At 42.1% G+C, this 23,180-nt stretch overlaps 3 non-coding genes across 3 annotated transcripts; 2 read left to right on the top strand and 1 right to left on the bottom strand.

Moving 5' to 3' along the window:
- Positions 1–3,510: 3,510 nt before the first annotated feature.
- On the top strand, positions 3,511–3,583 carry TRNAA-AGC (transfer RNA alanine (anticodon AGC)). The gene has a single exon. It is a non-coding gene; the product is annotated as a tRNA-Ala (tRNA).
- A 4,380-nt stretch (positions 3,584–7,963) lies between these two features.
- TRNAM-CAU (transfer RNA methionine (anticodon CAU)) lies at positions 7,964–8,036 on the bottom strand. Its single transcript has one exon. It is a non-coding gene; the product is annotated as a tRNA-Met (tRNA).
- A 6,595-nt stretch (positions 8,037–14,631) lies between these two features.
- Positions 14,632–14,704, top strand: TRNAM-CAU (transfer RNA methionine (anticodon CAU)). The gene has a single exon. It is a non-coding gene; the product is annotated as a tRNA-Met (tRNA).
- The last annotated feature ends 8,476 nt before the right edge of the window (positions 14,705–23,180 follow it).

The raw sequence follows: 23,180 nt of genomic DNA, 5'->3' as shown, positions 1-23,180 counted from the left end.
GCTTTTTAAACAAATCGTCCCAGGCAACTGAGTATGGAAAAAATGATTCCCTACCCTTACCTCACATCCTATACAACAATTAAATCAAAATGGTTTATATACATGAAGTTTAATGTTAAAGATATCAAACTTGCAGAAGAAAAGAAGAAAAGAAGTCTGCACATATTTGATGTAGGCAAAGCTTTTTCAGAAGAGACCAGGAAAGCATGAGCCCTTACAAAAAAAGATACATTGGATTTCATAAAATATTAAAATGCTTTTTCTTTGAAAGACAATATTAAGAAATTGAAAAGGCAAGACATAGACTTCAAAAGAAATTTCATATATGTTATATGCACACACAGTTGTTATACATCATATGTGTTATACATACACATATAACAAAGGACTTTTATGGAGAATATAAAACACATTTTAGAACTCAGTGATACAAACACTCAGTAAGGATAAGGGCAAAAAACTTGAGCAGGCATTTCACAAAATAAGATACTTATATGGCCAATAGACACGCTAAAAGTTGTTCAACAACATCAATCAGTACAAAAATGCAAATTAAATCTATCAAAGATTAACAGGAAACAACAGATCTCAAATCCCCTAAATGGAAAAACAATTAGTAACACAGATATTAGATAAAGATAAGTTACTTGAAGGATCAATTGATAAAAAGATACTTGGGTTTATTTCCAGGTTTGCGTTATCAAAAAGTGATGCATTCAACAGAGCATTTGAGGTAACTGCTAATTAGGGACGGTACTTCCTTCTCTTTCATCTAATGGGAGAGTGAAATCGGATTAGAACTAGAGCTTTCCTAATGAGATCTTTTCTCTCTTTGTCAGGATCCCGACTCAGATTGAAAAAGCAGAGGATGGTCACTGCCTTCCAGGTCTGAGGCCGTCTCCCAGAAGCTTCACTCCTGGCTTCGCCCTGGTAAGGAAGTTTCCGGAGGTGTTTGAAAACCTGGACACTTAAGTGGGACATGGAACGATATTTGTACTTGTGTCCCGGTTATAAGAACAGGCAGAAAGGACAAGTGTAATATGGGGGAATTAGCTCAGGTGGTAGAGCGCTTGCTTAGCATGCAAGAGGTAGCAGGATCAACGCCTGCATTCTCCAGCTTCTTTTAATCCCTAGTCTACCAGCGGTGTCTGATAAATACTTTCAGCGGATTTACCGCTCTTTATTCAATTCAGTGTCATCCTGTTATGTACATCTTTTTCTTTTTAAGGAAATGATACGTAGTATTACATGGAAAAGCAAAAAAAAAGGAAGAGATTAGTCACAAATGAGTTTTGCAAATACAGGTTTTGGGGCTTCAGCTCGAAGTTAATAAAATGTATTTTCGTGGGGAAACCAAACCTTAGCCTTTTGGGTTCAAAATATGAGAAACAGCCTAGAAATAGTGTCCCGAGGCAAGAGCAGGAGATTTGAATGTGCCAGTCTTTTGCTTTTAATTACATTGACAACACATGGTCAGGTAGAGGATGAAAATGTGTCTTCTATCAGATTATCTGAGAGTTGGCCAGGTATTTAGAAGAGAGACATGCAGGAGAGAGGTAAGGAAGGAGTATAAGTGAAGGTGGGAACTAGCATATTAACTCTAGTAGTCGGATACACTCACTAAGAAAAGTGACATTCAATCCTTCTATTCAACTCTCTGAAAGCTCGTTGTGACAAAATGTGCTCAAAACAAATTGGGACCTAGGTCTTCCTCTAATTTCCAACACGAACCACAATGTAAAAAATAAATAAATAAATAAATAAAATGTATTTTGGAAACTGCAACACTATCCTCTATTTAAAGAAACTACATGAGGCTCTGTATTAACAACACATAGGTTGACTTTAGCTCAGCTGGCCAAAGCAGAGCTCAAAATGCTGAAGAGAGTGGTCTTTGTGTAGGTGACTCCAGGAAGTTCTTGTAGGTCCCTGGGACGTGCCACTCTTTCCATCCTTCTTTCTTTCCCATCACTCAGATCTCTCTCTGACACCATTTGACTTCTCAGCATTGCCCTTTGTCAATTGTAATAGAAAGACCATGTTATTGATTACATGTTTTTCTATCTTATTTCCTTATTCATAAATGAACTCAAAAATGAATGTCAGACATAATGAACATGTTGTTGAATTTTTGTCCCATAGGAGCAGCCTCTTGCATTCTCAGGATGTGCCCTCCTAATAAACTGGGACCATGAAGGAGGGACCTGAAGCTGCCCCAAACCACCTGCAGCTCCATGAAGGTCATGCCTCCACCCACTAATCACTCTGAAAGTAGCGCCCTCCACTCTTCCCCAACCACATTTCCTTTTCAGGCAAAAACATTTCTACGGGTTTGTTAGACCCTAGCTTCTAATCCTTTCTTCAGTCTTTACTGATCTGAAGCCACTCTCTCCTTTGAGGCTTCTAAATTATCTGTATAGCCTTTCTCCATTCAGCAAATTTTCATCAGGCAAAATCCTACTTGATGCTACTTATACTCAGAGAAAAATGACTATGTTACTGTCTTAAATGAGAATTCTTCATAGGTGGAAAGCAGATTTGGAATCCACTACAACTCCAAGGCAGTGGAGCTAATGTAGCTTCCCCTGGGCTACAGGGGAAGTCTTCTTCGGTGGGCCTGGGAATTGAAGAACTAGACAGGCGTAAGAAGGACAAGTGTGGTGCCCAATGCAGCAAGAGAAGGGGGGAGGAAGCTGACAGGGAAGGAGAATGGCAAGGGAAGCACCTAAACAGCAGACACTGTATAGCCTGCATCTGTTTTTCCTTTTGCCTGAGAGATCCCTGAGCCCTGTGGTGACAAATTTCCATAATTTTTCCATATAAAAAACCGAAGATTAGAAACTATTTCTAGGCATTTTACCTGCATTAATATTAGTATGTGTACAGCATCCAAAATAGGGCCTAGACGACAATTGCACAGTACTACTACTTGTTGTTGTGGCAGTTTCTATGTGGATCATTGGCCTCATCCATTGTGCCTGGTGCTGAAGAAGTGCTTCAGGAATGACTCCACAGATTGAGATTAAAATTCTCAAGCTTTCTCTTTCTCAGCTCCTCCAAGGTTCTCTATCGCTTTCTGAGTCCTACAGGAGGAAAGTGCTCTTGAAGATGCGGCCGCGTACGGCGTAAGGCTCTGGGGCTGGGAGAAGGCGCCCCGCTACTTCCGGGCGGCCTTGCCTGCAAGGAGCAGGTGACGATCACAACTCTAGAGCAGGCTGCAAGAGCCATGCCCGCTAGCCAGGCAGTTCCGGGTGGTGCTTCTCCGTCTGGAATGTGCTCTCTACTTCCGAGAGATGAGGAAGGCGAAACTGGGAAGTGAGGAGAGAGGTCTCCCTCATGACCTTCTTTGGAAATCCCTATTCTTCACACTGTCAGGCTCATAGAACTTTGCTCAAGGCAGTATCTGAGAAGCTCCGCCCTCAATCTTGTCCTACCAGGGGTTTGGCGGCCCAGAGTCCCGGCAGGCTCCTAATAATCAGGAAAATGGGTGGGGTGCGGCGTTCCCCCAGTGGGGAATTAGCTCAGGCGGTAGAGCGCTCGCTTAGCATGCGAGAGGTAGCGGGATCAACGCCCGCATTCTCCAGCTTCTTGTCCGGTTTATGTCTCTTGGTCTGTATACCACGTTCTTTCTCCCGTTGGCGACATCGGTGCTTCTTACCTGGGAGAAGATCAGAGGAACCCGCCGCCTCCCTGGAGCCCGTGTTTCCCTGCTCCCCATACAAGAGTCTTGTTGCCCCTGCTTCCAGCCTCCCTTCTTTTCCACTCCTGCCTCAGGTTTGGCACTTCTAGGTACCCAGGTCTCAAGGCAAATTTCCCGTCTTTCGGCAAGTACAGCTAAAAGTGATGCCACACGATCTCTCAGTTCCTGCTATAGCTTCACAAATATCGTCTCCTCCGGAAAGTATGTCTTTTAAGTTATTCGCTTGTTTTTCTCTCCCCTAGATTGGGAGCTTCCTGAGTACCAAAACACTATGTAGTCTACGTAGTCTGTGTAGACTGTGCTCAACTCACTTCATCCCCATGTGTAGAGTTAAGGTTCTATAAAATACAGTTACTACCTTGAACAGATGAGGTGGGTGGTATAAGGAAACAGGGAGATAAAACACAAAGCAATACTTAAAAACATCATCCTGCCACATTTCTCAAATCTTAATAATAGCATTCACTAATGTATTTTGGTTTTTCTTTCTGCTTTCTCCATATCCATTTATTTATTTATTTATTTATTTTTACATTTGACTGACAATTTTACTTTTTTTTTTTTTTTAAATGACCAATCAGATTTTGCTATTTTCTAGTTAATTCCTGTGTTTCCTTCACCATTCTATTTTCTGGCTTTCTATCAGGCTGCTGATCTTCTTCTTCTTCTTTTTCTTTTTTTTTTTTTTCCTTCTTTTTCTTACTTCGTATATTTAATGCACTGATTTCTTCTAATGTTTTGTAACTTGGGTATTTAAAGGTATAATTTAAAATTAGAAAGCAGTTTCTACAGAATCCTTAGAAATATGTCATTATATTCTAAGGAGCTTGAAGATACACTTTTGATTCGTTTCTAAACTGTGCATTTGAGAATCTCTTCATGTTTACTTTTATGTTCATTCTTTCAATGTTATTTTCTAATTTTTGTGCATCATTTCCTTTATCAACACACAAATATATGAGTTATATATACCTGTATTTATGAACGGCAGCGGAACCACACATTAGTGCTAATATTGGTGTATTAATAATTATTGGTTTACCAATTGTAGCAAATGCACCACAATGATGCAAGATGTTAATAATAGGGGAAATTGTAAGAGAGGGAGAGTGATGGAGTTTATGGAAATTCTATGTATTCTGATCAATTTTTCTTTAAACCCAGAACTTCTCTAAAACATAATGTCTATCAATTTTAAAAACTAATATCAATAAAAGAAAGACCAGGGACCTTTTATGGATGAAAAGAGTCTTAAAAAACATACAAATCTGTAGATTTTAGTTTATTATTTATAATCAGCCATTAAGAGAAATTTTTTTTTTGTATGGGTGACAATCAGAAAAAAAGTTAGTGTTAGATCATATTTATGATCTATTACCAATTTGTTAACAAGTACTTAACACACATACAAACATGGCCCTAAAATTTCCTAGTTCTCTCAAGCGTTGATTTCATCCTTATCTCCACGGCCGAGTTCAAGAAAGCGAAATGTGTAATGGGTATTCCTCCTTTCCAAACTTCCTTCCAGTTCACAACCTAGTGCAGTCTACTTGCATGGGATGTTTCTTTTCCATCACAATGCTCTGAGATAACTAAGTCAAGGGAAGTTTGAGCAGCCCTCCAGACCCTCCAGATTTCAAAGGAAAGCCCACTGCTGCTGGTCTGGGGGAGCTGATGGCCTATTCATGGATGAGATGGACTAAGGACAGTGGGAAGCATAATGGACCAACAGTGTTGTTGGAGGGGACTGGGTGAGGAAGCAGGAGCCTAAACAATACTCTCCAGACACTGCCTGAACACTGTCTCCAGACCGGTCTTGTAGCATCAAAAATTACAGCTAAATATTGATTTCTTTCTGGTAATTATTTTGTTCAGCAACCTGGAAAAACTGACAAAAAATTATCTCATTCCCTTTCCTATCTAAAGTCTGAAATATTTCATTAAAATTTTAAAACTTAAAAAAAGTGCTTATTAGGCCAGGCTCGGTGGGAAGCCGAGGTGGGGGCGTGGCGGGGTGGGAGGTGGGAATCACTTGAGGCCAGGAGTTAGAGACCAGCCTGGCCAACACGGGGAAACCCTGTCTCTACTAAAAATACAAAATTAGCTGGGCGTGGTAGTGCTCGTCTGTAATCCCAGTTAGTCGGGAGGCTGAGGCAGGAGAACCTCTTGAACCTGGAAGGCAGAGGTGACAGTGAACCGAGATCGCACCACCGCACTCTCAAAAAAAAAAAAAAAAAAAAAAAAAAAAAAAAAAAAAAAAAAAAGTGCTTATTGAAATTTTTAAACTTGAAAGTGCTCTGACATATACATAAATCATTTTCTCTATATACATGGTTTTTGCACTTATACATGTCTAGACACCCTAGGAATGGTGGTGCCGTGGTGTGAACATGGAACCTGGAATGGACAGCCCCAAAACCTCCTCCTCCTCAACTGTTGACTCATCAACAGTCAGTCCGTAATCATAACTTCCTTAAAATACAAGAGCTGCAGAACATTCTGGGATATCTGTGCTAATTAATCTGGCAGTTCCCGCTGTGGCTTGCCCCAGGTGTGACGTGCTCTCTTTCGTGAAATTAGTAACTGCGAACTGTAACGGGAACAAGGCAATTGATTGCCTCTGCACTCTTGCCCAAAGCGTTCTCTGAGATGTTTGGTAGTTATTTGGGTCCTTACTTGACCTTCGTGGCCTTAAAACTAAGGGAACATGGCATTTGTGAATCTGAAAGACTTGTGATAATTTTCTCATTTCCTCCAGGCTGTGTGCTGCATCACTTTGAGTTTGCGGAGGGAACAGCCCTTTCTCAGGGCCCCCTCATGTCCTGAGTGTCATCCTCAGAATGTGGAGCTTGGGCTCAATTTGAAGAGGGTGTGAAGGCCAGCCAAAATGCAGTCCTGCTCTGTAAATCCCTTCCTCTGACTAGCTTGATTTTAGGCTCTGAGAATGGATGGGGTGGGATTGCTCTTCAGTACTTTCTGCTGAGACATTTTTGTATATTCATTTCTATCTCAAGGAGCCTCTATAACAAAGGAGAAAAAACTGTCTCGGGTTCTGTGTGTGGCACATGAGTTTGAAGGATTTCTCAGACTATTGTTCAGGACTGGCGTTACAGATGAAACGCCAGTTAGATTCAGGACCAGTGATGATGGGATCCCTGGCAGGCGGATATAACACCTCGTTGAGGACAGACTGCCCACCACTCTCCTTCTTTCTCTCTTTCTGAATTTATTTTCTATAAATTCCACTGGGTATCAGAACCTTCCTTCGGCTGACTGGCGCTTTGCAATTTCCTCTCCAAGCCCGGATCTGTTCCCCCAAATTCTCTCGTTCCCGCTTCTAGCTTCTCTTTTTAGCTCCTCTAGGTTCGCGTCATCGGCTTTCCTTGTTTCCCAGGTTGAATCCCCAGTTCCAAGCAGCGGAGAGGTCTTCTTGTCATAAAATTAACTTCCCTCGGCTCCTGTAACCCTCCCACCCGCCGTGTAGCACTCTGCATCTCTGAGAAGAAAGTGACCACCCCAGCCCAGCACAGATTTTCTTCGTCTTTGAGCACCTGCTCGGAGTTCCCGCCCCTGGTCGCTCCTCGGTTTTCCCGCATGGCACACATACAGTCTGTTGGATGTCGGTCAAAGATATAAAGGTATTGCCAGCCCCCGCCAGGGAACCATTTGGGGGAAAACAGATCAGTGATTCCCTGTCGTCTGTGTACCATAAAAATAAAAACATAAAAATAAGAAGATCAATGTATTCGACATCTGCACCCAAGCGTACAGCTCTGAGGTGATCAACTGGGAAGCGACGGTTGCCCCACCCAGAGGAAAGAAAGGAGCAAAGTCGGAGAATGCGGACGCGGACCCTGCAGGCCGCTGCCTCCCAAGTGAGCTGGTTACAAATTCCGCTATCCCCAGCCCCCACCCCGCTATTGGCTATTTGAGGCGTGCGGGAGTTTTTTCCGGACTAGAAGTCTTATGTTCCACCTGGTTTTTCGGGGCCACTCAACATTCCTGAGCTCCACCCCTGCCAAGGTGGAGCCAGCACAGGACTGCAGGCGGAGTCTCCAGACTCATCCAGAAACAGCCACTGCGCGGAGCCGCGAGCGCGTGTCAAACGAGCACCCATAGACAGCTACTGTGGGAAAGCTCTGGGCCCGACGCAATTCCACTTGCTTGATATTTTAGAAAAGAAGCAATTATACCCCAGCTGTAAAGGGAGTGGGAATTACAGCTACAACAGGTACCAGGAAAGTAAGCGTTCCTTGCAAAAGCTGCCCTCTCTGAGGCTCGAACTCAGGACCTTCAGATTATGAGACTGACGCGCTGCCCACTGCGCTAAGAGGGCGACGAAATGCGGGGCCCCGCCAGATTCTACAGGAATTTCCTAATTTCTTTCCGCAGGCGGGTAGTTTTGGGGCTTCAGTTTTCTTCGCCCGGGGTCGCTAGTTCTCCAAGATTCTTTCCAATAGGCACGCGTAGGCTCCTTTTTAGCCCATCGGAAGAACCTCACACTCGGAAGCCGTAGTGTACTGAACAATTATGCCTGACCTCGTTTTCTATTGATCTGGATCTTCGTCCCCTCAGATGTATTAGGCAATATTTACTGTCCACAGTTTCCTTAGTTGGGATAGCGGGCTCTCACTAAATCGTAGTTGAATGAATGAAAAGCTCCCAAACACGTCTGTAGTTTACACTTAACCTGTCTTAATTTAAATTTGCATTTCCACTTATGTCACCTGAGATATTCCCCTCAAAATACACCAACTGATTTTATGATGAGTCTTCATGTTTTCTTCACCGCTATGTTCCAAAAACCCTATTGAAGATTTTATTCCCATAATTTCATTGAGTCCAGTTTATTGCCATAAATCTATACATCATTATTCCCATCTTACTGATGAAACTGAGGCTCAGCGGAACTAAATCCACAGCTGATAAGGGGCAAAATCAGACCTTGAAAGCAGATTTTGTTTCCAAAAAGTGCGTTGTGCTCTTTCTCCCTCTAGATCATGTAATCTCCCCTTTTCCTCTCCACACCACCACGCTCATTCGTTAAGCAAATAGTTACAGAATTTTAGATTCGTTGGTCCATTCAACAAACGTTAATTCACCATCTGCCGTGTACCCGGCATTTATGTTCTAGATTTGCAAGGCATCCTTGGCCCTTTATCCCTCACTTCCCTACAAACACCTTGAATCATGTGTTCTCAAAGTGCGGTGCCCAGACCCACCACATAATTCTTGAGGACACATTCCATTTCAGGTACTGTGCTACCTGAAGGCTTTGAGGATTCAGAGGAAACTGAGCCATCCCTGACCTCAGGAGCTGACAGGACAAACTGTCCTGTCCGGTCCAGTTCCTATACTCTCAAACTTCCGGATTCTTATAAATGCATCCTCCTAAATATTTTATTTTGATACTGTAACTCTTCTGCTCTGTACTAGTTTGCGAGGGCTGCCATAATAAATATCACAGACCCAGTGGCTTAACCCACAGAAAATGTTCTCAGTTCTGGAGGCTAGAAGGGTTGTTAGCTTTGATTTCTCCTGAGGCCTCGCTCCTTGGCTCGCAGATGGTCACTTACCTTCTCGCTGTATTCTCGCATGCTCTCTCTCTATACACGTATTTCCATCTTTTCTTATAAGAACGCCTGTTGGGAGTTACGGTTTCAACATGAATTTGGTGACGGGTGGGGCGGGACACAATTCTACCAAAACATGCTCAAAATTGTTTACATTTTCACCTTCAAATTTGCCGTAGACTTTGTTACTGGAAAGCACTACGGGTTTTTTTGTTTTTTGTTTTTTGTTTTTTTTTGTTTTGTTTTGTTTTTTTTAACAAATATTTTAAAGTCCCTTAATTAAACAGACCACATACCTTTCCTTATCTAGGAATTCCCACTCCAATGCCCGGTCCACACCCCCATTATTTCTCCTCATCTCCATTCTTCAAGGCCCATTCTTGATTCTTTCATTCTCATTTGAAGCAATGTAGCATGGAGGAATGTAGCACACTAGTTTTTCCCTCTGAATTGCATGAGTCGTTGTCAGTAACTGTCTTACGGTTTTTGCTGTTATGACATTTAGTATGGATGTGTGATATTTTTCATTAATATCCTCCATCTAGTAGTCATTGTTTCCATAAGGAAGCGCAGCCAGTGTGAACTACAGTCCAAAACCTCACATATGCATAGACTGGTTATGTAGTCTAAAGAAATTCCTGGCTCTGAATCCTAATTCTGAAGGTTGTGGTAAACTTCAGTCCTTTGCTGTCTTATTCACTCAGGTTCATGCCAAGCTTATGGGACCCAATGCAGGTCCCAGGAAAAGGAGGGAGGGATGTAATGCTGAACCTGTTCCTATTTCTACCTGCCAGGTTTGTTGTTGTTGTTTGTTTGTTTGTTTTTCAGGTGGAAGCTCAACAGCATCCATGCCATGGGTGATTGATGCTATGTTTCTCTAATGTTAGGAGTATCTTTTTCTAATGAACTCTCTCCTTGATGATCTCTTGTCATCTGTCTTGGCCAATGTCAGTAAGGGGTCTGCATGTAAAAATGCTCATAGGCACCTGAGATGTTCATCTTTTCCTCCTTGTTTGGGTGAATTGTTTCTTTCTTAATGCATATATGCACGTGCACATACATGTGTACATACATGCGCACACAGCTGCACACGCACATGTGTAGATGCATGCACTTGTATGTGTACCTACATGTACGCATACACGTATGCATTCTCATGTACATACATGCACGAATGCTCGCATGCATGTTTAGGTACCTGTATACAAACGTGATTCACACACAAATACGTGTGTGACACGTATTCACACATAAATACGTGTGTGCACAATGCATATATGTATGCAAACACATGTGTGCATGCATGCGTACACACATGCATACGCACATACATGGATGCATACACACGCATGTGGGTAAACACATACACATGTACACACATGCATGCAGACGTGTGTGCACATGTCTATCTGCATGTATATCTACACACATACCTGCATACATAGTGTGTACACACATCCATGCATGCATACATACTGTGTACAAAATGCATGGATACACATACATCCATGCACACACACCCACATGCATTTGCACATACATGTGTACATATCTTTACACACTCACACATGCACACACGTGCACATGTATACATACACCTGTGCACATGTATACGTACACCTATACTCAAGTTAAGATGCATGTACACGTTTGTACACGTGTGTACATACACGTAGGCATCTACACATACACGTATACACGCACATCTACACATACACGTATACACACATACACACATACATGGACACATACATACTGCATACATAATACATATACATACTGCATAGCTATACATTCCAGTGTGTATGTGCACATACACACACACAGCTATACATTCCAGTGTGTATGTGCACATACACACACACAGCTATACATCCCAGTGTGTATGTGCACATACACACACACAGCTATACATCCCATTGTGTATGTGCACATACACACACACAGCTATACATCCCATTGTGTATGTGCACATACACACACAGCTATACATCCCAGTGTGTATGTGCACATACACACACACAGCTGTACATCCCAGTGTGTATGTGCACATACACACACATAGCTGTACATCCCAGTGTGTATATGTGTGTATATGTGTACATACAAGCTGGAATGTATAGCTACGTGTGCACAGCATTTACATGCATGTATGCATATGCATATGCACCTGCACATACACACAAATACACATGTGTACCCACACATGCATGCAGACGTCTGTGCACATGTATATGTACACCTATACGTACATACAAACACGTATACACACATACATGTGTGCGCACACATACATACACACATGAACGTGTAAAAATACGTGTGTGTGGCATGCATTTATGTGTATTCACGTATTATGTATGCAGTATGTATGTGTCCATGTATGTGTGTATGTGTGTATACGTGTATGTGTAGATGTGCGTGTATACGTGTATGTGTAGATGCCTACGTGTATGTACACACGTGTACAAACGTGTACATGCATCTTAACTTGAGTATAGGTGTACGTATACATGTGCACAGGTGTATGTATACATGTGCACGTGTGTGCATGTGTGAGTGTGTAAAGATATGTACACATGTATGTGCAAATGCATGTGGGTGTGTGTGCATGGATGTATGTGTATCCATGCATTTTGTACACAGTATGTATGCATGCATGGATGTGTGTACACACTATGTATGCAGGTATGTGTGTAGATATACATGCAGATAGACATGTGCACACACGTCTGCATGCATGTGTGTACATGTGTATGTGTTTACCCACATGCGTGTGTATGCATCCATGTATGTGCGTATGCATGTGTGTACGCATGCATGCACACATGTGTTTGCATACATATATGCATTGTGCACACACGTATTTATGTGTGAATACGTGTCACACACGTATTTGTGTGTGAATCACGTTTGTATACAGGTACCTAAACATGCATGCGAGCATTCGTGCATGTATGTACATGAGAATGCATACGTGTATGCGTACATGTAGGTACACATACAAGTGCATGCATCTACACATGTGCGTGTGCAGCTGTGTGCGCATGTATGTACACATGTATGTGCACGTGCATATATGCATTAAGAAAGAAACAATTCACCCAAACAAGGAGGAAAAGATGAACATCTCAGGTGCCTATGAGCATTTTTACATGCAGACCCCTTACTGACATTGGCCAAGACAGATGACAAGAGATCATCAAGGAGAGAGTTCATTAGAAAAAGATACTCCTAACATTAGAGAAACATAGCATCAATCACCCATGGCATGGATGCTGTTGAGCTTCCACCTGAAAAACAAACAAACAAACAACAACAACAAACCTGGCAGGTAGAAATAGGAACAGGTTCAGCATTACATCCCTCCCTCCTTTTCCTGGGACCTGCATTGGGTCCCATAAGCTTGGCATGAACCTGAGTGAATAAGACAGCAAAGGACTGAAGTTTACCACAACCTTCAGAATTAGGATTCAGAGCCAGGAATTTCTTTAGACTACATAACCAGTCTATGCATATGTGAGGTTTTGGACTGTAGTTCACACTGGCTGCGCTTCCTTATGGAAACAATGACTACTAGATGGAGGATATTAATGAAAAATATCACACATCCATACTAAATGTCATAACAGCAAAAACCGTAAGACAGTTACTGACAACGACTCATGCAATTCAGAGGGAAAAACTAGTGTGCTACATTCCTCCATGCTACATTGCTTCAAATGAGAATGAAAGAATCAAGAATGGGCCTTGAAGAATGGAGATGAGGAGAAATAATGGGGGTGTGGACCGGGCATTGGAGTGGGAATTCCTAGATAAGGAAAGGTATGTGGTCTGTTTAATTAAGGGACTTTAAAATATTTGTTAAAAAAAACAAAACAAAACAAAAAAAAACAAAAAACAAAAAACAAAAAAACCCGTAGTGCTTTCCAGTAACAAAGTCTACGGCAAATTTGAAGGTGAAAATGTAAACAATTTTGAGCATGTTTTGGTAGAATTGTGTCCCGCCCCACCCGTCACCAAATTCATGTTGAAACCGTAACTCCCAACAGGCGTTCTTATAAGAAAAGATGGAAATACGTGTATAGAGAGAGAGCATGCGAGAATACAGCGAGAAGGTAAGTGACCATCTGCGAGCCAAGGAGCGAGGCCTCAGGAGAAATCAAAGCTAACAACCCTTCTAGCCTCCAGAACTGAGAACATTTTCTGTGGGTTAAGCCACTGGGTCTGTGATATTTATTATGGCAGCCCTCGCAAACTAGTACAGAGCAGAAGAGTTACAGTATCAAAATAAAATATTTAGGAGGATGCATTTATAAGAATCCGGAAGTTTGAGAGTATAGGAACTGGACCGGACAGGACAGTTTGTCCTGTCAGCTCCTGAGGTCAGGGATGGCTCAGTTTCCTCTGAATCCTCAAAGCCTTCAGGTAGCACAGTACCTGAAATGGAATGTGTCCTCAAGAATTATGTGGTGGGTCTGGGCACCGCACTTTGAGAACACATGATTCAAGGTGTTTGTAGGGAAGTGAGGGATAAAGGGCCAAGGATGCCTTGCAAATCTAGAACATAAATGCCGGGTACACGGCAGATGGTGAATTAACGTTTGTTGAATGGACCAACGAATCTAAAATTCTGTAACTATTTGCTTAACGAATGAGCGTGGTGGTGTGGAGAGGAAAAGGGGAGATTACATGATCTAGAGGGAGAAAGAGCACAACGCACTTTTTGGAAACAAAATCTGCTTTCAAGGTCTGATTTTGCCCCTTATCAGCTGTGGATTTAGTTCCGCTGAGCCTCAGTTTCATCAGTAAGATGGGAATAATGATGTATAGATTTATGGCAATAAACTGGACTCAATGAAATTATGGGAATAAAATCTTCAATAGGGTTTTTGGAACATAGCGGTGAAGAAAACATGAAGACTCATCATAAAATCAGTTGGTGTATTTTGAGGGGAATATCTCAGGTGACATAAGTGGAAATGCAAATTTAAATTAAGACAGGTTAAGTGTAAACTACAGACGTGTTTGGGAGCTTTTCATTCATTCAACTACGATTTAGTGAGAGCCCGCTATCCCAACTAAGGAAACTGTGGACAGTAAATATTGCCTAATACATCTGAGGGGACGAAGATCCAGATCAATAGAAAACGAGGTCAGGCATAATTGTTCAGTACACTACGGCTTCCGAGTGTGAGGTTCTTCCGATGGGCTAAAAAGGAGCCTACGCGTGCCTATTGGAAAGAATCTTGGAGAACTAGCGACCCCGGGCGAAGAAAACTGAAGCCCCAAAACTACCCGCCTGCGGAAAGAAATTAGGAAATTCCTGTAGAATCTGGCGGGGCCCCGCATTTCGTCGCCCTCTTAGCGCAGTGGGCAGCGCGTCAGTCTCATAATCTGAAGGTCCTGAGTTCGAGCCTCAGAGAGGGCAGCTTTTGCAAGGAACGCTTACTTTCCTGGTACCTGTTGTAGCTGTAATTCCCACTCCCTTTACAGCTGGGGTATAATTGCTTCTTTTCTAAAATATCAAGCAAGTGGAATTGCGTCGGGCCCAGAGCTTTCCCACAGTAGCTGTCTATGGGTGCTCGTTTGACACGCGCTCGCGGCTCCGCGCAGTGGCTGTTTCTGGATGAGTCTGGAGACTCCGCCTGCAGTCCTGTGCTGGCTCCACCTTGGCAGGGGTGGAGCTCAGGAATGTTGAGTGGCCCCGAAAAACCAGGTGGAACATAAGACTTCTAGTCCGGAAAAAACTCCCGCACGCCTCAAATAGCCAATAGCGGGGTGGGGGCTGGGGATAGCGGAATTTGTAACCAGCTCACTTGGGAGGCAGCGGCCTGCAGGGTCCGCGTCCGCATTCTCCGACTTTGCTCCTTTCTTTCCTCTGGGTGGGGCAACCGTCGCTTCCCAGTTGATCACCTCAGAGCTGTACGCTTGGGTGCAGATGTCGAATACATTGATCTTCTTATTTTTATGTTTTTATTTTTATGGTACACAGACGACAGGGAATCACTGATCTGTTTTCCCCCAAATGGTTCCCTGGCGGGGGCTGGCAATACCTTTATATCTTTGACCGACATCCAACAGACTGTATGTGTGCCATGCGGGAAAACCGAGGAGCGACCAGGGGCGGGAACTCCGAGCAGGTGCTCAAAGACGAAGAAAATCTGTGCTGGGCTGGGGTGGTCACTTTCTTCTCAGAGATGCAGAGTGCTACACGGCGGGTGGGAGGGTTACAGGAGCCGAGGGAAGTTAATTTTATGACAAGAAGACCTCTCCGCTGCTTGGAACTGGGGATTCAACCTGGGAAACAAGGAAAGCCGATGACGCGAACCTAGAGGAGCTAAAAAGAGAAGCTAGAAGCGGGAACGAGAGAATTTGGGGGAACAGATCCGGGCTTGGAGAGGAAATTGCAAAGCGCCAGTCAGCCGAAGGAAGGTTCTGATACCCAGTGGAATTTATAGAAAATAAATTCAGAAAGAGAGAAAGAAGGAGAGTGGTGGGCAGTCTGTCCTCAACGAGGTGTTATATCCGCCTGCCAGGGATCCCATCATCACTGGTCCTGAATCTAACTGGCGTTTCATCTGTAACGCCAGTCCTGAACAATAGTCTGAGAAATCCTTCAAACTCATGTGCCACACACAGAACCCGAGACAGTTTTTTCTCCTTTGTTATAGAGGCTCCTTGAGATAGAAATGAATATACAAAAATGTCTCAGCAGAAAGTACTGAAGAGCAATCCCACCCCATCCATTCTCAGAGCCTAAAATCAAGCTAGTCAGAGGAAGGGATTTACAGAGCAGGACTGCATTTTGGCTGGCCTTCACACCCTCTTCAAATTGAGCCCAAGCTCCACATTCTGAGGATGACACTCAGGACATGAGGGGGCCCTGAGAAAGGGCTGTTCCCTCCGCAAACTCAAAGTGATGCAGCACACAGCCTGGAGGAAATGAGAAAATTATCACAAGTCTTTCAGATTCACAAATGCCATGTTCCCTTAGTTTTAAGGCCACGAAGGTCAAGTAAGGACCCAAATAACTACCAAACATCTCAGAGAACGCTTTGGGCAAGAGTGCAGAGGCAATCAATTGCCTTGTTCCCGTTACAGTTCGCAGTTACTAATTTCACGAAAGAGAGCACGTCACACCTGGGGCAAGCCACAGCGGGAACTGCCAGATTAATTAGCACAGATATCCCAGAATGTTCTGCAGCTCTTGTATTTTAAGGAAGTTATGATTACGGACTGACTGTTGATGAGTCAACAGTTGAGGAGGAGGAGGTTTTGGGGCTGTCCATTCCAGGTTCCATGTTCACACCACGGCACCACCATTCCTAGGGTGTCTAGACATGTATAAGTGCAAAAACCATGTATATAGAGAAAATGATTTATGTATATGTCAGAGCACTTTCAAGTTTAAAAATTTCAATAAGCACTTTTTTTTTTTTTTTTTTTTTTTTTTTTTTTTTTTTTTTTTTTTGAGAGTGCGGTGGTGCGATCTCGGTTCACTGTCACCTCTGCCTTCCAGGTTCAAGAGGTTCTCCTGCCTCAGCCTCCCGACTAACTGGGATTACAGACGAGCACTACCACGCCCAGCTAATTTTGTATTTTTAGTAGAGACAGGGTTTCCCCGTGTTGGCCAGGCTGGTCTCTAACTCCTGGCCTCAAGTGATTCCCACCTCCCACCCCGCCACGCCCCCACCTCGGCTTCCCACCGAGCCTGGCCTAATAAGCACTTTTTTTAAGTTTTAAAATTTTAATGAAATATTTCAGACTTTAGATAGGAAAGGGAATGAGATAATTTTTTGTCAGTTTTTCCAGGTTGCTGAACAAAATAATTACCAGAAAGAAATCAATATTTAGCTGTAATTTTTGATGCTACAAGACCGGTCTGGAGACAGTGTTCAGGCAGTGTCTGGAGAGTATTGTTTAGGCTCCTGCTTCCTCACCCAGTCCCCTCCAACAACACTGTTGGTCCATTATGCTTCCCACTGTCCTTAGTCCATCTCATCCATGAATAGGCCATCAGCTCCCCCAGACCAGCAGCAGTGGGCTTTCCTTTGAAATCTGGAGGGTCTGGAGGGCTGCTCAAACTTCCCTTGACTTAGTTATCTCAGAGCATTGTGATGGAAAAGAAACATCCCATGCAAGTAGACTGCACTAGGTTGTGAACTGGAAGGAAGTTTGGAAAGGAGGAATACCCATTACACATTTCGCTTTCTTGAACTCGGCCGTGGAGATAAGGATGAAATCAACGCTTGAGAGAACTAGGAAATTTTAGGGCCATGTTTGTATGTGTGTTAAGTACTTGTTAACAAATTGGTAATAGATCATAAATATGATCTAACACTAACTTTTTTTCTGATTGTCACCCATACAAAAAAAAAATTTCTCTTAATGGCTGATTATAAATAATAAACTAAAATCTACAGATTTGTATGTTTTTTAAGACTCTTTTCATCCATAAAAGGTCCCTGGTCTTTCTTTTATTGATATTAGTTTTTAAAATTGATAGACATTATGTTTTAGAGAAGTTCTGGGTTTAAAGAAAAATTGATCAGAATACATAGAATTTCCATAAACTCCATCACTCTCCCTCTCTTACAATTTCCCCTATTATTAACATCTTGCATCATTGTGGTGCATTTGCTACAATTGGTAAACCAATAATTATTAATACACCAATATTAGCACTAATGTGTGGTTCCGCTGCCGTTCATAAATACAGGTATATATAACTCATATATTTGTGTGTTGATAAAGGAAATGATGCACAAAAATTAGAAAATAACATTGAAAGAATGAACATAAAAGTAAACATGAAGAGATTCTCAAATGCACAGTTTAGAAACGAATCAAAAGTGTATCTTCAAGCTCCTTAGAATATAATGACATATTTCTAAGGATTCTGTAGAAACTGCTTTCTAATTTTAAATTATACCTTTAAATACCCAAGTTACAAAACATTAGAAGAAATCAGTGCATTAAATATACGAAGTAAGAAAAAGAAGGAAAAAAAAAAAAAAGAAAAAGAAGAAGAAGAAGATCAGCAGCCTGATAGAAAGCCAGAAAATAGAATGGTGAAGGAAACACAGGAATTAACTAGAAAATAGCAAAATCTGATTGGTCATTTAAAAAAAAAAAAAAAGTAAAATTGTCAGTCAAATGTAAAAATAAATAAATAAATAAATAAATGGATATGGAGAAAGCAGAAAGAAAAACCAAAATACATTAGTGAATGCTATTATTAAGATTTGAGAAATGTGGCAGGATGATGTTTTTAAGTATTGCTTTGTGTTTTATCTCCCTGTTTCCTTATACCACCCACCTCATCTGTTCAAGGTAGTAACTGTATTTTATAGAACCTTAACTCTACACATGGGGATGAAGTGAGTTGAGCACAGTCTACACAGACTACGTAGACTACATAGTGTTTTGGTACTCAGGAAGCTCCCAATCTAGGGGAGAGAAAAACAAGCGAATAACTTAAAAGACATACTTTCCGGAGGAGACGATATTTGTGAAGCTATAGCAGGAACTGAGAGATCGTGTGGCATCACTTTTAGCTGTACTTGCCGAAAGACGGGAAATTTGCCTTGAGACCTGGGTACCTAGAAGTGCCAAACCTGAGGCAGGAGTGGAAAAGAAGGGAGGCTGGAAGCAGGGGCAACAAGACTCTTGTATGGGGAGCAGGGAAACACGGGCTCCAGGGAGGCGGCGGGTTCCTCTGATCTTCTCCCAGGTAAGAAGCACCGATGTCGCCAACGGGAGAAAGAACGTGGTATACAGACCAAGAGACATAAACCGGACAAGAAGCTGGAGAATGCGGGCGTTGATCCCGCTACCTCTCGCATGCTAAGCGAGCGCTCTACCGCCTGAGCTAATTCCCCACTGGGGGAACGCCGCACCCCACCCATTTTCCTGATTATTAGGAGCCTGCCGGGACTCTGGGCCGCCAAACCCCTGGTAGGACAAGATTGAGGGCGGAGCTTCTCAGATACTGCCTTGAGCAAAGTTCTATGAGCCTGACAGTGTGAAGAATAGGGATTTCCAAAGAAGGTCATGAGGGAGACCTCTCTCCTCACTTCCCAGTTTCGCCTTCCTCATCTCTCGGAAGTAGAGAGCACATTCCAGACGGAGAAGCACCACCCGGAACTGCCTGGCTAGCGGGCATGGCTCTTGCAGCCTGCTCTAGAGTTGTGATCGTCACCTGCTCCTTGCAGGCAAGGCCGCCCGGAAGTAGCGGGGCGCCTTCTCCCAGCCCCAGAGCCTTACGCCGTACGCGGCCGCATCTTCAAGAGCACTTTCCTCCTGTAGGACTCAGAAAGCGATAGAGAACCTTGGAGGAGCTGAGAAAGAGAAAGCTTGAGAATTTTAATCTCAATCTGTGGAGTCATTCCTGAAGCACTTCTTCAGCACCAGGCACAATGGATGAGGCCAATGATCCACATAGAAACTGCCACAACAACAAGTAGTAGTACTGTGCAATTGTCGTCTAGGCCCTATTTTGGATGCTGTACACATACTAATATTAATGCAGGTAAAATGCCTAGAAATAGTTTCTAATCTTCGGTTTTTTATATGGAAAAATTATGGAAATTTGTCACCACAGGGCTCAGGGATCTCTCAGGCAAAAGGAAAAACAGATGCAGGCTATACAGTGTCTGCTGTTTAGGTGCTTCCCTTGCCATTCTCCTTCCCTGTCAGCTTCCTCCCCCCTTCTCTTGCTGCATTGGGCACCACACTTGTCCTTCTTACGCCTGTCTAGTTCTTCAATTCCCAGGCCCACCGAAGAAGACTTCCCCTGTAGCCCAGGGGAAGCTACATTAGCTCCACTGCCTTGGAGTTGTAGTGGATTCCAAATCTGCTTTCCACCTATGAAGAATTCTCATTTAAGACAGTAACATAGTCATTTTTCTCTGAGTATAAGTAGCATCAAGTAGGATTTTGCCTGATGAAAATTTGCTGAATGGAGAAAGGCTATACAGATAATTTAGAAGCCTCAAAGGAGAGAGTGGCTTCAGATCAGTAAAGACTGAAGAAAGGATTAGAAGCTAGGGTCTAACAAACCCGTAGAAATGTTTTTGCCTGAAAAGGAAATGTGGTTGGGGAAGAGTGGAGGGCGCTACTTTCAGAGTGATTAGTGGGTGGAGGCATGACCTTCATGGAGCTGCAGGTGGTTTGGGGCAGCTTCAGGTCCCTCCTTCATGGTCCCAGTTTATTAGGAGGGCACATCCTGAGAATGCAAGAGGCTGCTCCTATGGGACAAAAATTCAACAACATGTTCATTATGTCTGACATTCATTTTTGAGTTCATTTATGAATAAGGAAATAAGATAGAAAAACATGTAATCAATAACATGGTCTTTCTATTACAATTGACAAAGGGCAATGCTGAGAAGTCAAATGGTGTCAGAGAGAGATCTGAGTGATGGGAAAGAAAGAAGGATGGAAAGAGTGGCACGTCCCAGGGACCTACAAGAACTTCCTGGAGTCACCTACACAAAGACCACTCTCTTCAGCATTTTGAGCTCTGCTTTGGCCAGCTGAGCTAAAGTCAACCTATGTGTTGTTAATACAGAGCCTCATGTAGTTTCTTTAAATAGAGGATAGTGTTGCAGTTTCCAAAATACATTTTATTTATTTATTTATTTATTTTTTACATTGTGGTTCGTGTTGGAAATTAGAGGAAGACCTAGGTCCCAATTTGTTTTGAGCACATTTTGTCACAACGAGCTTTCAGAGAGTTGAATAGAAGGATTGAATGTCACTTTTCTTAGTGAGTGTATCCGACTACTAGAGTTAATATGCTAGTTCCCACCTTCACTTATACTCCTTCCTTACCTCTCTCCTGCATGTCTCTCTTCTAAATACCTGGCCAACTCTCAGATAATCTGATAGAAGACACATTTTCATCCTCTACCTGACCATGTGTTGTCAATGTAATTAAAAGCAAAAGACTGGCACATTCAAATCTCCTGCTCTTGCCTCGGGACACTATTTCTAGGCTGTTTCTCATATTTTGAACCCAAAAGGCTAAGGTTTGGTTTCCCCACGAAAATACATTTTATTAACTTCGAGCTGAAGCCCCAAAACCTGTATTTGCAAAACTCATTTGTGACTAATCTCTTCCTTTTTTTTTGCTTTTCCATGTAATACTACGTATCATTTCCTTAAAAAGAAAAAGATGTACATAACAGGATGACACTGAATTGAATAAAGAGCGGTAAATCCGCTGAAAGTATTTATCAGACACCGCTGGTAGACTAGGGATTAAAAGAAGCTGGAGAATGCAGGCGTTGATCCTGCTACCTCTTGCATGCTAAGCAAGCGCTCTACCACCTGAGCTAATTCCCCCATATTACACTTGTCCTTTCTGCCTGTTCTTATAACCGGGACACAAGTACAAATATCGTTCCATGTCCCACTTAAGTGTCCAGGTTTTCAAACACCTCCGGAAACTTCCTTACCAGGGCGAAGCCAGGAGTGAAGCTTCTGGGAGACGGCCTCAGACCTGGAAGGCAGTGACCATCCTCTGCTTTTTCAATCTGAGTCGGGATCCTGACAAAGAGAGAAAAGATCTCATTAGGAAAGCTCTAGTTCTAATCCGATTTCACTCTCCCATTAGATGAAAGAGAAGGAAGTACCGTCCCTAATTAGCAGTTACCTCAAATGCTCTGTTGAATGCATCACTTTTTGATAACGCAAACCTGGAAATAAACCCAAGTATCTTTTTATCAATTGATCCTTCAAGTAACTTATCTTTATCTAATATCTGTGTTACTAATTGTTTTTCCATTTAGGGGATTTGAGATCTGTTGTTTCCTGTTAATCTTTGATAGATTTAATTTGCATTTTTGTACTGATTGATGTTGTTGAACAACTTTTAGCGTGTCTATTGGCCATATAAGTATCTTATTTTGTGAAATGCCTGCTCAAGTTTTTTGCCCTTATCCTTACTGAGTGTTTGTATCACTGAGTTCTAAAATGTGTTTTATATTCTCCATAAAAGTCCTTTGTTATATGTGTATGTATAACACATATGATGTATAACAACTGTGTGTGCATATAACATATATGAAATTTCTTTTGAAGTCTATGTCTTGCCTTTTCAATTTCTTAATATTGTCTTTCAAAGAAAAAGCATTTTAATATTTTATGAAATCCAATGTATCTTTTTTTGTAAGGGCTCATGCTTTCCTGGTCTCTTCTGAAAAAGCTTTGCCTACATCAAATATGTGCAGACTTCTTTTCTTCTTTTCTTCTGCAAGTTTGATATCTTTAACATTAAACTTCATGTATATAAACCATTTTGATTTAATTGTTGTATAGGATGTGAGGTAAGGGTAGGGAATCATTTTTTCCATACTCAGTTGCCTGGGACGATTTGTTTAAAAAGCTCATTAAGTAACATTTTACCTGTGTCATAAATCAGTTGACCACAAACGTTGGTCTATTTCTGGACTATCTATTCTATTCCATCAATCTGTGTAAGTATCCCTGAGACAATACCACATTATTTTGATTAGCCTTAGCTTTATAGTAAGTCTTGAAATCACTTGGTGTAAGTCCTGTATCTTTGTTTTTCTTTTCCTAATTATTTTGGTCACTCTAGGTCCTTCAGAATAAGCTTGTCAATTTCTGTAGAAACAAACAAACAAAACAAAGCAAAACAAAACTCCTGCTGGGATATTTGTTGGGATTGTAGTAAATCTACAGATCAACTCAGAGAAAAAAAATGATGTCTTAATAATATTAAATTTTTCAATCTGTAAATATGGCAAAAACACCAATTATTTAGATTTTCCTGAGTTTTTCTCAGCAATCTTTTGTAGATTTCTATGTACAAGTCTTGTGCACATTGACAAGTTTATCTCTAAATATTTCATTTGTTTTAATCCTATTGAAAATGG

Source organism: Macaca fascicularis, chromosome 4 (assembly GCF_037993035.2).
Source record: "Macaca fascicularis isolate 582-1 chromosome 4, T2T-MFA8v1.1".
Lineage (NCBI taxonomy): Eukaryota > Metazoa > Chordata > Mammalia > Primates > Cercopithecidae > Macaca > Macaca fascicularis.
Note: the sequence above shows the minus strand (reverse complement) of the source record. Positions and strands in the feature narration are given on the sequence as shown.